The sequence below is a fragment of the Solanum tuberosum genome, unplaced genomic scaffold (genome assembly GCF_000226075.1).
Source record: "Solanum tuberosum cultivar DM 1-3 516 R44 unplaced genomic scaffold, SolTub_3.0 scf00294, whole genome shotgun sequence".
Taxonomy (NCBI): domain Eukaryota; kingdom Viridiplantae; phylum Streptophyta; class Magnoliopsida; order Solanales; family Solanaceae; genus Solanum; species Solanum tuberosum.
The window spans coordinates 350,696-358,115 of record NW_006239231.1 but is presented as its reverse complement, the minus strand read 5'-3'; the positions used below and the strand labels follow the sequence as shown (position 1 = coordinate 358,115).

Below are 7,420 nucleotides of genomic sequence, written 5' to 3'. Positions count from 1 at the left end.
AGGATCTTGAAATAACTTCCCCCCCCCCCCCCTTCCCCGTTCAAATTTATGTGATGTAGTTTGACTGGGCATGGAGTTTAAGAACTATGGGAAGATTTTGCAAAGTTCCATAACTACCCTTAAATTTTTAAATAGGAACACTTTTGCGTACTTTTTGCCAAATAAGTGGACTTTTAAAAGTCCACAAAGTGTTGTTGTATGATCTTCCTTGTGGTGATCCTACTTAACTAGCTTTTGGATTCTCTTTCTATAATAACGACTGGTTTCCTTGAACATCTGTATGTTCAGTATTATATGTTTATTCTGACCCCCCCAAATGCTAAAAGTTCACATCATTTGTTGTTCTATTAAAAGCTTAACACTAGAGTACATTGCAGTGAATTCAGAATATTACTTTTGCGTAAAACTGATATGAATAAGTATGTTATGAATTTTTATGTCAAATCTAACCTTGTGCCATTTGATTATGCGAAGCAGTTTTATATTCAACCATATGGTTGTACTAAGCTAAGAAAATTGGTCAAACTTGGATAGGAGCACAATGTGTGCATGACAGACAGATGATTGACCTACCAAACCACTCCCAAACCATTTTATTTTTCTTGAGCAGTTGAGCCCTTTCCCCCCTCACTATACAACCTTTTAATTAGAAATGCTATGTTATGGAGTTCGAGAAAAGATTATCTTACTCAATATATCCACAACTGGTGTTAATCGATCTGTAATGAAAGAACAAAATGGACTGTTCACCAGGAAAATGTGAAGAGCCACATCATAAACCAATAAAAGCTCTTAGTATGTTTCTTTTATTATTCTCAGGCATTCTTCTAAAGAAAAGGCAATGTGCATATGTGATGATTATGTGTTAAAGTGTTCTCAAATTAGCAGAAAAGAAAGAAGTTATTTCCTTTATAGCTGTGCCTTTTTACTGAGATATGTAATTATTTTAACAAGTTCTGCTGTATGTTTTGGTTGGTTGATTCTTATACTAATCATAATATGCTGATTCATTAATGACTTTAATTTTCTTTTGTAGATGCATTGGTAGTAGCAGCAAGCCCTGTTCGAGATTTCTCCTCATCAATCCTCACCCTGCAAGATAATTTATTTTATCTTGGCGCTGTTGCCATTACAGACTCTCCACGACTCGTACTTACATCACATTGGAATTGCAGAAAATGCATGCTGCTTTCTTTGCAATGCCAACAATAAGACGATTAGCCAAGTTCTAATCGATTGGACAAAAGTCATGGCTCGATCTTGCAATGTCCTAGCTACTACCATCTAATGGTACTAACGCTAGCTTGGGGGGGAGTTGCAGGTTTTAATAAACTTTCTTGGTAAAATTTGATATGAAGTCACAGGATTCATAGTAAATAAATAGCAAAAAGCATTAACAGTTAAACTTTTGAACCTTTAAGCATTTTTAGATTGTAAACTTTCTTTCAGATTACTAGTTAATATTATTAAGACTATGGAGTTATACTTTATCGCTCATAACCAACATCTAAACAATCCTCCATACATTAAATGTTCACCCCACCCCACCCTCACCCTCCGACGTGTGGAGTTATTAGGTTCCATAGGAATAGAGTTATTCAACAAAATTACTCGATAGACACTAAGGGTGTGTTTGGTATGAAGGAAAATGTTTTCCATGGAAAGTGTTTTCCTGGAAAACAAGTTGATTTTTGACTTATTTTCTCATGTTTGGTTGGTGAGTAGAAAATGTTTTCCTTCATACCAAACACACCCTAAAAGTGTTTTTTTTACCATTCTGAATAAAGGTATCAAATAGATGGATTGAGCTGAATTTGAGAAGAATAAAATAAGTTGAACTTATAAATAAGTGGGTTGATAACCCTCCGACGTTATATATATATATTATTTGTAGATTTTTTAGTCTTTTATGACTTGTTAAACTTGGTCTTGGATCATGATTTATCTTTTGTTATATTTTCAAAGTGATTTCCTGCATTATTTTTGTTAGACTTATTTAATCACATTAGATTTTATCATATTTGATTATTGTATTTTGATTTGTTTTATAATTACTGTCATCATGACTTTAAAAAAAAATTAGATAGTGACAATGTAATTTCATTCGGTGAATAGGTCAAATAGTCGAGGTTATCGAAACTCAAAGATCAAAGGAGAGGCATATATGGCTTAGAAAAAAAAAAATATGCAATGTAAAGAAGCAAAGTTATCACTTATGAATGTAACAAAATTAGTAACTTTCACATAGATTTTTTATTTGTGTTAAAAATGTATTTATTATTTAATATTTGTGAATAATTTATTACGAAACTAATAAGTCTCATTTATAGAATATATAAACTCAAAATTCTCGTCTTAAGTATTGTATGAAACATGTCAAGTTGAAGAGGATCTCAAGGTATTCTGACTAAATAAAAAGCAAGAATCAACGTAAATATCATAGAATTTGAATAATATTAAAAAATTAAAATTTAATAATTTATACACTATCACTATTATCTTGGTAGGTACCCAATGGGCACAAAATAGTTATTTTGTGTCATTTTTTTTGGCAAGTAACTCAATATTACATGATTACTACACTATTTAAATAAATACCATAGTGTCATTTGCATTTTTGTAGCAATGAATTTAAATATACAGATTTACTTTCCTTATTATCCTAAGCTCATTTATACCTTATAAGCAAGTAATTTAAGAATACAGATTTACTAGCCTTATATGAATTAATACCATAAGTTCATTTGTATTTTTTGGTAAGTAATTTATAAATTACAGATTTACTAGTCTTATATGAATTAATACCATAATTTCATATCTTTCTGTAGGCCCTATATAAGGTTCTAAATGGTATCAACAATTCATACTTTCATATCATACAAAAGTTCAATAGTGAAGAAAAATGAAGAGTTTCATTATGTCTTTTATTTTCGCTATGACAATTTTTTTCACTTTGTTTAACCATTCACTAGGTATGCCTTTTTTCTTTCAATGCATATGGAGTTATTTTATCTACAATCGCGTTCAAATATCTATTTTCATCATTCATCTTTTTAATCATATCGTTTAATATGTAGTCTTCTCATTGTTTTGTATTAGGTGATCTTAAATTTTGCCCAGGAACTTTCACAGCTAATGACGTATGTGCTAATATTGATTGTGGAATTCTAGCTCTATCTCAGTGGCCAGCAAGTAAAATGCCTCATAGTTGTACTTGTGCTGCTTCGGGAAGTAGTCAAAGTCTTTGTACCTGTCAAATTGTTTGTTAAGCAAAATAATGAATAAAAGTGGTTATTATTGATGTTGATTGAGTAAGTATACATGTCTATTTTGAATTTCGAGAATAAATAAAAACATATATATATATATATATTTGTGTTCCTTAAGGTTACAGGTGAAGCTTATTTCCTGCGGTAGCCCCTTGGACCTTAGCCTCTTAAGGGTTGGGTTCTAGTGGTGGGCTCTTGGGTCGTCCAGACCCATATCTGGTAAAAGTGGTGGCCTGGTTGTCCCCACACCCCCTTATCATGTGTGTCTGTGGGAGCAGTTTGTGCTAGCGTTTTGGCGCTCGCCTTATGGTTCTCAGTCCTCTTTCGCCGAGATGCCTTTTAAAAAGTTTTTTTCCCGCGTCGAAACAAGACCCACTATACTAGATTTAGCCAATTCAGGTGTGATGGGGTGTTGCAATGAATTATAAACACACCAAACTATATATTAAATGAAAAATTATTACAATTTGTATGACATAATGATATTATGAACAATATGTGACAACTCTCTTATATTGCTAATGTTATAATATATGTTATGTGGCATATATGGAAAGAATGAAATAAAAAATTGACTGAATAGAAATATTTATCTTTAAATCTTATACCTAAACACACTAGATATTATGCTAATGAAATTGATAAAGTATTTCTAAGCAAATTTCTAATTTAAAAGTCAAGACTCAAAGAAATGTTGCTTTTAGAGAAATCTTATATAATACTCATTAAATAATAATAATAATAATAATAATAATAAAAATTGGATAATTTTTATATCTATGATAAAGGAATAAATTTAAATATCCAAAGTTATTTTAGATATATAATAGCCCATTATTATAAATGGTAAAAAAGAATATCAACAAGCTAAGCTATTGTAAAGAAATTTAACTATATTAGATCCTCTCAGGAAAAAAAATGAAGAAAAGTTTATATCAGTCTCCATATATTTTTTTCTACTTCTAATTGTTTTCTTTTAGAATATTTTTTTTTACCTATATGTATTTATTGAACTAGTATATATTCTCTTATATAGGGAGTTATTGAAGCAGGCACGTCGACGTGCCTGCTTCAGCGTGTTTCGAAAAAAAACTTCAAAAATTTATTTTTTTTGTTCTACTTAATTTAATTAGTGTATAATTTTCCGTTTTAGCTCTGACTTTTAGTTCTCCGTTAACGTGTCTGCTTCAGCATGTTGCTGAAAAAACAATTAAAATTTATTTCTTTTGTTCTACTTTAATTTAATTAGTGTATAATTTTTTCAAAATTATGGAATCTTTTTTAGCTATGACTTTTAAAATCGACGTGCCTCCTTCAGCGTGTTTCAGAAAAAAAAAATTAAAAAAAATTACTCCCTCCGTCCCATTTTATATGAGGTACTTTGACTCGGCACGGAGTTTAAGAAAGAAAGGAAGATTTTTAAAACTTCTGGTCCAAAATCAATGATAGAAATTTGTGTGGCTGTAAATCATTTCATTAAGGGTAAAATAGATATTTTATAATTAGATTGTTACTTTATATAGAAATGTATCATTCTTTTTGGGACTGACTAAAAAGGAAAGTGAGTCATATAAATTGGGACAGAGGGAGTATTTCTTTTGTTCTACTTTAATTTAATTAGTGTATAATTTTTTTGAAATTATGAAATCCTTTTTAGCTATGATTTTTAGTTTTAAATTCAAGATTTCACGCTGAAACAGGCACACGTCTTCATCAACGTGCCTGCTTTAGCATGTTTCAAAAAAAAAAAATTACTTTTTTTGTTCTGCTATAATTTAATTTGTGTATAATTTTTTCGAAATTATGAAATTCGTTTTAGCTATGACTTTTAGTTTTAAATTCATATTCTTTAGTTATTGCTTTATTATTTTGAATGTCGGTAATATTTGTTTATATTTTGTAACTATATTGAGTAAAATTTAACAGTCGATGACGAAAAAATACTTTAATTATAGACATCTTAATGGACCTCTTCACAATAAATTTGCACAAACAAAATCATATTAAATTTATTCAACTTTTCTAAAATTCTACATATATAACATAAATTAAAATTAAAAAAATACTAAGATATTGGGTCCGTGCTACTACGGACACTTGTATCTAGTATAAATATATATTCATCCAATCCTTTATCATATTTAGCAAATCAGAGTACATTTCATTTGTTTTTCAAAATGAAAACAGGGAATGCCAAAATATTATAGAACTAGTAAACTTAGCCGCACTTCGCGTGGTATTAATTTTTAAAATAGTTATCTTTTAATCTATATATTAAAATTTAAGTTTTATTCTAATTTATTGTTAACATTTGCTTTCCACTAATTTTTATCAATAAAATTTGAAGAGAGATTGATCTCTTATATCACCTTGTGCCATCAAATAGGACAAAAATATGTTAACTCCTCTTACGCATGTGAAAGCCAACAATAATTGTTGATTTTTTTCACAGCATCTCTTGTCTTTGCTAAAAAAAATTATTTTTTTTCTTTCTCTTTCTTCCTTGACGTCTTATCCATCACCTTTTTACCCTTTTTGACCATGAATTATTACTTTTTTGAGAGTTGAATTCTGAAAAAATAAGTTTGGCCATAATTTCTTTTCTTTTTTAATTTCACTTTGAAGCTGAAATTTAAAATTTGAGAATTAAAAAAAATTATTTACCTTTTCACTTCAATTTGCTTATAAAATTTCAAAAAACAATTTCTATTTGTGTTCATGTCAAAAAAAAATTAACGTCATTAAATCATTAAATCATCTCTATCGATAATCAACTCTAGAAAAATAATATATCATATTAACAATCCAATTAAAAGCAAGATATATAGATTCGGCAAGTTGAATTATGAAATAGACTATAACAAAACACAAAATCAATAAAAAAAAATATAATTACTCATATATTAATACACATTAAAAGTCAATATTTGAATCTTTGACAAAGGAATATTCAGGAGTACAAATGAATCAGGATAGACATAAAACGCCTAATAGATTTTAATGCAAATGTGCTACTATTCAGAAGAGTTTTGCAAGCCATTTTCACATATTTAAATAGCTTTAGCAAACTATTAACCACTTTTTACGTCACCTTTTGACCCTCCTTCTATCAATTCGTTATGGGAAAATAGATAAATAGGTTTCTTGATCTTAGAGAGCGCCTCATCAACATGTCTAATATCAATTCGTTACGACCTTAATTTTCAGAGATCCAAGAAAAATGAAATACTCTGAAAAATCAAACTCTGAGAAAATATTGTCGTCTAATCCACTCTACTAACCTCTTATTTATACGAAATATCAGAAGAACAAACGATGAACCATGTATCAGACACCTTACCGTTTTAGAGGCAACTTGATTCCCAACTCTACCATCAAACTCTCCCTGACTGAATCACCAAACAAAAGAAAAATTACAATTTGGAATAGAGATCATACACAAGATCCATACAATACTAAGATTCAATACCCTAACTTCAGGGAACAGGGAATAGAGAAACTATTTCTATTTGGCTCTCGACCTTTCAGCTAGAAGTACAACAATCTAATTAAAAAGAAAAGGAAAAAAAAAGAGTATGCCAGACTAACAATTTAGTTAAAAGCAAAATAGAGTAATCAAGCTACAACATGAAATAAAAAACATTTCCAATCTATATATACTAGATGGGAAGGCCCGTGGCAAGCACAGGCCCAATAGTCAAAATATTATGTTTGTTAAAATATTAATATTAATGAATCAAGGGTGATGGCTTTTGCAGAAGATGGATAATATTATATACTATTAGATATATTGAGAATGTGTACAACAGACATCAGTATGATGCTGACCTGCAAAAGAGCAAATGAAAATTTCAGAAAGAACGATACATGATCAGTTAAAGCGGGGGGGGGCTAATGGCTATTCCCCCAAAATGAGCAAGACCCTGAAGGTAAATTTATATGCCCATTAGGTATCAAATAGAAAGAAATTCAACGAATGACGATAAAAGTGATAGATTCCCTGTTGAATCTCAAATGAATGATAACATTGAAGGAAGTAAAATGTAGTGGGTTGTAAATTCTTGCAGTAGTATACTTCTTGGATTTCAAAAGACTTGCACAACTTACTGATCACATTAGCAGATGGATAATATTACATATATTATATATAT

General features: G+C 29.7%; 1 protein-coding gene and 1 pseudogene across 5 annotated transcripts in view; both read left to right on the top strand.

Moving 5' to 3' along the window:
* Positions 1-1,470, top strand: part of LOC102590253 (protein ROOT PRIMORDIUM DEFECTIVE 1) — a 9,665-nt gene extending 8,195 nt beyond the window's left edge. For all 5 annotated transcript variants that reach the window (XM_015314575.1, XM_015314574.1, XM_006359762.2 and 2 more), the window contains one exon: positions 1,037-1,470. The gene's annotated coding sequence lies outside the window, so the exon portion shown is untranslated. The remainder of the gene's footprint in view (positions 1-1,036) is intronic.
* The window catches only part of LOC107063119 (protein MITOFERRINLIKE 1, chloroplastic-like), a 6,082-nt pseudogene extending 4,599 nt beyond the window's left edge, over positions 1-1,483 (top strand).
* The last annotated feature ends 5,937 nt before the right edge of the window (positions 1,484-7,420 follow it).